Source organism: Oncorhynchus masou, chromosome 23 (assembly GCF_036934945.1).
Source record: "Oncorhynchus masou masou isolate Uvic2021 chromosome 23, UVic_Omas_1.1, whole genome shotgun sequence".
NCBI classification, from domain to species: domain Eukaryota; kingdom Metazoa; phylum Chordata; class Actinopteri; order Salmoniformes; family Salmonidae; genus Oncorhynchus; species Oncorhynchus masou.
Genome location: NC_088234.1, coordinates 16833636 through 16843017, shown reverse-complemented (window position 1 = coordinate 16843017; position 9382 = coordinate 16833636). Strand labels below are relative to the sequence as shown.

General features: G+C 44.3%; 1 pseudogene; it reads right to left on the bottom strand.

Annotated features, from left to right (window-relative positions):
• Positions 1-4091: 4091 nt before the first annotated feature.
• LOC135509920 (myeloid-associated differentiation marker homolog) lies at positions 4092-5044 on the bottom strand (annotated as a pseudogene).
• Between the last annotated feature and the right edge of the window lie 4338 nt (positions 5045-9382).

Here is a 9382-nt window from a genome sequence, read left to right as displayed (position 1 = left end):
GACACTAAGAGTATCAAAGAATTTGATTTGATTTGATTTTTATTTGATTTAAGAGTATCAATCCCTTTACAAGGTTCCTCAATCAGTGCAGCCTAACTCTAATTCTGAACTAAACCGAACCTATAATGCCTTCCTCCTGTCACGCCCTGACCTTAGAGAGACGTTTTATTTCTCTATTTGGTTAGGCTAAGGGTGTGATGTGGCGTGGCCAGGTATGGTTCTCTATCAGGGACAGCTGTCTATCGTTGTCTCTGATTGGGAATCATACTTAGGTAGCCCTTTTTCCCTCCTTTCAGTGTGGGTAGTTATCTTTGTTAGTGGCATTATTGTCCTGTAAGCTTCACGGTTGTTTTGTTGGCGAAATTTTAAATAAAAGGGAAAATGTACGCTCACCACGCTGCGCCTTGGTCTACTTCTTTCGACTGCCGTGACACCTCCCAAGATTGGAAAGGGTCTTGGTTTTTACATATCAAAATCCGATAAGTAAATTGAACTCTGTGGGTGTTTCATTCTACACTTTTGAAGTGTTTATATGAGAACAACCAGAAAGTTGTAGCGGCTTCTAGGAGTAGTGGGTGGAGGAGTCAGGCGCAGAGAGCAGGTTAGTTCAGAACGTGGATCTTTATTCCACAGACAGTGAAAACGGACATGCCAAACACGATGGCGCATAAAAGACACAGTCCAAAACAAACAGGACTAAACTGTCCGGAAAAATAGAATCCACAAATAATCCAACACCATGAACAGAAAACAAGCCCGCACAAAAGCAGGCGGGCCTAGTGCCCTTAAATAGCCCACAAACAAAACTAAACTCAAAACAGGTGTAACCAATCAGACCAAACTAACAGAAACAAAAAAGGGAATTGATGGCAGCTAGTAGGCCGACGACGACGACCGCCGAGCACCGCTCGAACAGGAAGAGGCACCATCTTCGGTGGGATTCGTGACAAATGTGTTGAATTTACACTTTTCACATTTTTGCTCTTTTAACACTGATACTTTCCAACACCAGTGGTATATTTATTTACCTTTATTTCGATAGGGAAATCATATTGAGAATAAAGTCTCTTTTACAAATGAGCCCTGCACAATACAAAAACAAGCACATCAATAGGCAAACCTGAGCAAGAAGGGCCTTGGTCAGGGAGGTGACCAAGAGCCAAATTGTCACTGACAGAGCTCCAAAGTTCCTCTGTGTAGTTGGGAGAACCTTCCAGAAGGACAACCATCTCTCTATATATATATATATAGCAAATTTCCGACATGAATGCAACACAATGCGCATCACAGGAAAAAAGAAAACAACATTTTTAATATTTATAACACATCAAACATAAAACAGTTAAATAGAAATATTATAGCTGAAAGACGAAAAAGCACTCTAAGGAAAAGCAAAGCTAAAGGGGTGTGGTTTAAAATCTCTTGTAAATGTGTCCACTGTTTCGGCCCCTTCAGGTTCTCAGGCAGGCTATTCCAGAGGTAGGGTTTATAGTAACTAAAGGCTGCCTCTCCATGCCTCTTGGTCCTAGGCTTTGGGATAGTTAAAAGGCAAGTGGCAGAGGACCTGAGGGACCTATTGGGTACATAAATGATTGCCTCGCCTGGTTCACCAACTACTTCTCTGATAGAGTTCAGTGTGTCAAATCGGAGGGTCTGCTGTCCGGACCTCTGGCAGTCTCTATGGGGGTGCCACAGGGTTCAATTCTTGGACCGACTCTCTTCTCTGTATACATCAATGAGGTCGCTCTTGCTGCTGGTGAGTCTCTGATCCACCTCTACGCAGATGACACCATTCTGTATACTTTTGGCCCTTCTTTGGACACTGTGTTAACAACCCTCCAGGCAAGCTTCAATGCCATACAACTCTCCTTCCGTGGCCTCCAATTGCTCTTAAATACAAGTAAAACTAAATGCATGCTCTTCAACCGATCGCTACCCGCACCTACCCGCCTGTCCAACATCACTACTCTGGACGGCTCTGATTTAGAATACGTGGACAACTACAAATACTTAGGTGTCTGGTTAGACTGTAAACTCTCCTTCCAGACCCATATCAAATATCTCCAATCCAAAGTTAAATCTAGAATTGGCTTCTTATTTCGCAACAAAGCATCCTTCACTCATGCTGCCAAACATACCCTTGTAAAACTGACCATCCTACCAATCCTCGACTTTGGCGATGTCATTTACAAAATAGCCTCCAATACCCTACTCAACAAACTGGATGCAGTCTATCACAGTGCAATCCGTTTTGTCACCAAAGCCCCATATACTACCCACCATTGCGACCTGTACGCTCTCGTTGGCTGGCCCTCGCTCCATAGTCGTCGCCAAACCCACTGGCTCCATGTCATCTACAAGACCCTGCTCGGTAAAGTCCCCCCTTATCTCAGCTCGCTGGTCACCATAGCATCTCCCACCTGTAGCACACGCTCCAGCAGGTATAACTCTCTAGTCACCCCCAAAACCAATTTTTTCTTTGGCCGCCTCTCCTTCCAGTTCTCTGCTGCCAATGACTGGAACGAACTACAAAAAGCACTGAAACTGGAAACACTTATCTCCCTCACTAGCTTTAAGCACCAACTGTCAGAGCAGCTCACAGATTACTGCACCTGTACATAGCCCACCTATATTTTAGCCCAAAGAACTACCTCTTTCCCTACTGTATTTAATTTATTTATTTTGCTCCTTTGCACCCCATTATTTTTATTTCTACTTTGCACATTCTTCCATTGCAAATCTACCATTCCAGTGTTTTACTTGCTATACTGTATTTACTTTGCCACCATGGCCTTTTTTTGCCTTTACCTCCCTTATCTCACCTCATTTGCTCACATCGTATATAGACTTGTTTATACTGTATTATTGACTGTATGTTTATTTTGCTCCATGTGTAACTCTGTGTCGTTGTATGTGTCGAACTGCTTTGCTTTATCTTGGCCAGGTCGCAATTGTAAATGAGAACTTGTTCTCAACTTGCCTACCTGGTTAAATAAAGGTGAAATAAAATAAATAAATAAATAAATTAAAAGCATGTTTGATATATATTGGGGTGCACAACCATGGATTGATTTGAAAACCAATAGAATCATCTTAAAATGTCTTCTAAAACTCACAGGCAGCCAGTGCAGAGACTTTAAAACCGGTGTAATGTGTGCTCTCAATCTGATCTTGGTCAGTACCAGTGCTGCAGCATCCTGTATGTTTTTGCAGTTGACTAATGGCTTTCTTGGGTAGACCAGACAGGAGTGCATTACAGTAGTCAAGTTTACTTGTAATACAAGCATGGATGAGTCTCTCTGTATCAGCCTGAGATAGAAACGACCACACTTTGCCAATGTTCCTCATGTGGTAAAAATCTATTTTGGACACATTTCTAATGTGTGATTGAAATTAAGTTCAGAATCAAAAATAACACAGGTTTTTTAACCTGGTGTTTTATCTTTATTGCCCGTGAATTAAAATGTGCGGCCAAATTCTGTCTCTGTACTTTGGCTCCAATAATAAGTACCTCTGTCTTGATTTAGCTGGAGGACGTTGTGAGCCATTCAAGTATTTTAATCACTAATGCAGTCTAATCATTAAAGATGAAACTGCATTAAAGAGCATCAAACAAGGCAGACACAATTATTTTAGCTTCAAAACACTAGCAGAGCAGCTCAAACAGACACCCAGACACTCTGACAGGCTGATCACATCACATAGATACCTTGGTGGAAAATAACTTTTCAAAATGCCTGTGCCTGTGCTGTTGCAACAGTACATCGTTAAAGTGACAATCATCTAACAATAACCCATGTAATGAAATACATAGGTGAAACTTCTGAAATATGCCTCTGATGGTGCAGGTATATTCACATTTCAGCATTGTTATTAAAAAATACATACATTATCCTAACTGAAGCCCACATATTACATTATCTACAGTCAGATATTATTGAGCTGTCTTTTCATTTGCATGGTGAAGGGGCAGCATGGTAGCCTAGTGGTTAGAGCGTTGGATTAGTAACCGAAAGGTTGCAAGTTCAAATCCCCAAGCTGACAAGGTACAAATCTGTCGTTCTGCCCCCGAACAGGCAGTTAACCCACTATTACTAGGCCGTCATTGAAAATAAGAATTTGTTCTTAACTGACTTGCCTAGTAAAACAATAATAAAGAGAAAAATTCACATTTTCAAAGAGCAACTGAATACATTTTACACAGTAGTTTCTCTCCCTCCTCTCTCACACACTGACAAACACCAAGTGTGCGGAGTCAGCCAGGTAGAGGAGGAAGTTGAGAGCGGTGAGCACGTCAACCGTCACCAGTGTGGGCTGCTGCCAGGTTTGGGGACGGTTGGAACCCTTGTCAAACTGGAACACGGAACAGATGATGGTGGCGGTCAGGTAAATGACAACAGCCAGGAGACCGTAGGCTGACAGGAAGCGTGTAAAGGGGAATGAGAGGCAGCCAATACACTCCCCAACACCCACAGACAGGATGAACCAGATACAGTAGACTGCCATGCACCACTGGAGAGCTGTGTGTTGATCGTACGACACCAGATCGCTGACCAGCATGAGTATGATGCAGGCCATGAAGGTCTTTCACATCTTGAGCAGGCTTGGAGACGTGGCCATGCAGCCCGCCACCTCATCCTGCAGCGCCTGTGCCAGGGTCACCTCCCACAGGTAGGCCACGTGACCAGGCAGAAGACTTTGGAGAAGATGCGTTTGTCCAGGCCTCCCTGTGGTTCTGCTGGCCCTTGAGGATGTAGACAGCGAAGATGATGGAGGCAGAGAGCCAGAGCAGGGTGGCGTAGCAGGCCATGGTGATAGGGAAGTTATTCCAGGAGACGGGGCCTTGGGCCTGGAGGCCAAAGTGCTCCATCAGCAGCACCAGCAGGGTTCTAGTGAAGCTGAAAGCCCAGCAGAACACACACCAGTCTCCCACCCTGGAGAGGGAGGCCCCGTGGGCCGACACACTGAAGATGACGCAGGCGATCAACAGGGCAGCCACACGCACCCACAGCAGCTGGGAGATGAGCAACACTATCAACGGCATGGTGGGAGGTGTTATACAGGGGAGTGCGGAATATGTACTGTAATACAATATTAATACAGTAGGAATACAGTAGAAGTTCACTTGTTCAGAATCTTTAGTTGTGTCTGAGGAGGGGATCAGTGTTATCCTGTCCTTATCCAGTGTTCTGCAAGAACATAAGAAACAAAGAGAGATTTAGTGCCAGGTGATTCACAGAGCATCCAGAACTGTGAAACAGAAACTATTAACATGACTTTCGGTTTTACATTTCTATACATGAGAGCAGTTCTTGGAAATGGTTCCCAGCCAGTTCTTTTCTGTCTGCACCTGAGGACATACTCTCCTAGTTTGGTACACACATTCCATCAACATGACTCTCTGTAAATTTTTATAAGCCTGAGAGCAGTGTCTTCATATACACTAGGACGACACTAACGCAAAAGGGTTGAAACTGAGAGGGTCTACCTCAGTTGGTCCAAACAGAAACAAACACTTGTTTTCCATTGCAAGGTGTAAAATATTTTGCTACGGTGTATAACCTTTTGCTACGGTGTGGCAGGGTAGCCTAGTGGTTAGAGCTTTGGACTAGTAACTGGAAGGTACAAGCCTGACAAGGTACAAGTCTGTCATTCTGCCCCTGAACAGGCAGTTAACCCACTGTTCCCAGGCCGTCATTGAAAATAAGAATTTCTTCTTAACTGACTTGCCTCGTAAAATAGAAAATAAATAACCTTTTGCTACGGTGTAAAACCTTTTGCTACGGTGTATAGCTTTTGCTATGGTGTATAACTTTTGCTACGGTGTATAACCTTTTGCTACGGTGTAAAACATTTTGCTACGGTGTAAAACATTTTGCTACGGTGTATAACCTTTTGCTACGGTGTAAAACCTTTTGCTACGGTGTAAAACATTTTGCTACGGTGTATAACTTTTGCTACGGTGTAAAACATTTTGCTACGGTGTAAAACATTTTGCTACGGTGTATAACTTTTGCTACGGTGTAAAACCTTTTGCTACGGTGTATAACCTTTTGCTACGGTGTATAAACTTTTGCTACGGTGTATAACCTTTTGCTACGGTGTAAATCCTTTTGCTACGGTGCAATACATGTTTGCTACGTTAAACACTAATAAATATAACCCAGCTTATTTTGGTTGTTCGGCCTGTTAATTGATGACCACATCGCCCTCCTAGTCATATGTTCTACTCCAGTACATTTATTCTCACACTAATGATGATATGACAGTCAGAGAGAGAAAACTCTTCTAGCTGTGACTTGTACTAGGCTAGTCAGTATACACAGAGATAGAAAGCCCTGGGGTGAATGTCAATTTTAGATCCTTGATTCCTCCCATCCTCCCTCCTAGTCTCCTCTTTAAAGCACATTGGTGCAGAAGATCGGAGGTTCCTCCCCTGTCTCTTCTTCTCCATTGCGTTTTGAGAAGGAGGCAAGGAGAGAGGACGAGAGGAATCAAAGAAATATAATTTATTCAGATGCACTCCTTGAAGTCAAGCTGAAAGGATAAGCCATGTCCTCCTTGATGCCAACTCCCTCTATTGGCATTGGTGTTTGCTGTCAGTCTCACAACTCACCACTCGTTTTTCTCAGCTTCATCCCTTTTCATTGGGCCAAAGCTAAGATCCTCCTAGGACTTTGAGAAGCTGGCTTCTTCTGAAATTACACCAGACAGATGACACAGAGACTAAGATCAGATTTGTTTCCTCTGATAGTTGATTTGAAACACCACACATTTCCAAAGATTTCATAAAAAAAAAACTGAGTTGCTGAGTTTGTATTTGTATTTATTATGGTTCCCCATTAGGGGATCCAGCAAAATTAAGGCAGTATATACAATTGAAAAATTTCACAAAACACTCTGTGCCCTCAGGCCCCTACTCCACCACTACTACACATCTACAGCACTAAATAAATGTGTATGTGTGTATATAGTGCGTATGTTATCATGTCTGTGTGTGTATGCATCAAATCAAATCACATTTTATTAGTTGCATGCACTGAACACAACAGGTGTAGACCTTACAGTGAAATACTTCCTGATGAGCCCCTAACCAACAGTTCAAAAAAATGCAGATAAGAACAAGAGAAAAGAAACAAGTAATTAAAGAGCATCAGTAAAAAACAACAATATATACAGGGGGTTGCCGGTACAGAGTCAATGTGCAGGGGCACTGGTTAGTTGAGGTAGTATGTACATGTACTGTAGGTAGAGTTAATTAAAGTGACTATGCATAGATGACAACAGAGTGGCAGTGGCAGTGGTGTGGAGATGGGAGTGGGTGGCAATGCAAATAGTCTGGGTAGCCATTTGACTGGATGTTCAGGAGTTTTATGGCTTGGGGGTAGAAGCTGTTTCGAAGCCTCTTGGACCCAGACTTGATGCTCTGGTACCGCTTGCTGTGTGGTAGCAGAGAGAACAGTCTATGACTAGGTTGGCTGGAGCCTTTGACAATTTTTAGGGCCTTCCTCTGACATCGCCTGGTATAGAGGTCCTGGATGGCAGGAAGCTTGGCCCCAGTGATGTACTGGGCCATTTGCATTACCCTCTATAGTGTCTCGCGGTCGGAGGCCGAGCAGTTGCCATACCAGGCAGTGATGCAACCAGTCAGGATGCTGTCGATGGTGCAGCTGTAGAACCTTTTGAGGATCTGAGGACCCATGCCAAATCTTTTCAGTCTCCTGAGGGGGAATAAGTTTTGTCGTGCCAGCTTCATGACTGTCATGGTGTGCTTGGACCATGTTAGTTTGTTGGTGATGTGGACACCAAGGCACTTGAAGCTCTCAACCTGCTCCCCTGCAGCCCTGCCGATGAGAATGGGGACATGCTCGGTCCTCTTTTTCCTGTAGTCCACAATCATCTCCTTTTTCTTGCACCATACAGCCAGGTCTCTGACCTCCTCCATACAGGCTGTTTTGTTGTTGTTGGTGATCAGGTCTACCACTGCTGTGTCATCACCAAATGTAATGGTGGTGTTGGAGTCATGCCTGGCCATGCAGTCATGGTTGAACAGGGAGAACAGGAGGGGGCTGAGCACGTACCCCTGAGGGGCCCCTATGTTGAGGATCAGAGTGGCGGATGTGTTGTTACCTACCCTCACCACCTGGGGGCGGCCCGTCAGGAAGTCCAGGATCCAGTTGGAGAGGGAGGTGTTTAGTCCCAGGGTCCTTAGCTTATTGATGAGCTTTGAGGGCACTATGGTGTTGAACGCTACGCTCTAGTCAATGAATAGCATTCTCACATATGTGTTCCTTTTGTCCAGGTGGGAAAGGGCACTGTGGAGTGCAATAGAGACTGTATCATCTGTGGATCTGTTGGGGCGGTATGCAAATTGGAGTGGGTCTAAGGTTTCTGGGATGACAGTGTTGATGTGAGCCATTACCAGCCTTTCAAAGCACTTCATGGCTTCAGACATGAGTGATACAGGTCAGTAGTCATTTAACAAAGTTACCTTAGAGTTCTTGGGACAAGGCACTATGGTGGTCTGCTTAAAACATGTTGGTATTACAGACTTGGACAGGGAGAGGTTGAAAATGTCAGTGAAGACACTTGCTAGTTGGTCAGCGCATGCTCGCGGTACACATCCTGGTAATCCGTCTGGCCCTGCGGCCTTGTGAATGTTAACAGCTGGTGCTCTCATGCATGTTTCAGTGTTATTTGCCTCGAAGCGAGCATAGAAGTAGTTTAGCTCGTCCGGTAGGCTCATGTCACTGAGCAGCTCTCGGCTATGCATCCCTTTGTAGTCTGTAATGGTTTGCAGGCCCTGCCACCGCCGATGAGCGTCAGAGCTGGTATAGTACGACTCGATCTTAGTCCTGTATTGACGCTTGCCTGTTTGATGGTTCATCGGAGGGCATAGCGGGATTTCTTATTAGCTTCCGGGTTAGAGTCCCGCTCCTTGAAAGAGGCAGCTCTAGCCTTCGATGCATCGATGCACTTATTGATGAAGCCAATGACAGATGTGGTGTACTCCTCAATGCCATTGGAGGAATCCCAGAACATATTCCAGTCTCTGCTTGCAGAACAGTCCTGTAGCTTAGCATCTGCTTCATCTGACCAATTTTTTATTGATCTAGTCACTGGTGCTTCCTGCTTTAATTTTTGCTTGAAAACAGGAATAGTAGGATGAAATTATGGTCAGATTAGCCAAATGGGGGGTAAGGGAGAGCTTTGTATGCATCTCTGTGTGTGGAGTAAAGGTGGTCCAGAGTTATTTTCCCTCTGGTTGCACATTTAACATGCTGATAGGAATTACGTAAAACTGATTTAAATTTACCTGCTTTAAAGTCCCCGGCTACTAGGAGCGCCACCTCTGGTTGAGCGTTTTCTTGTTTGCATATGG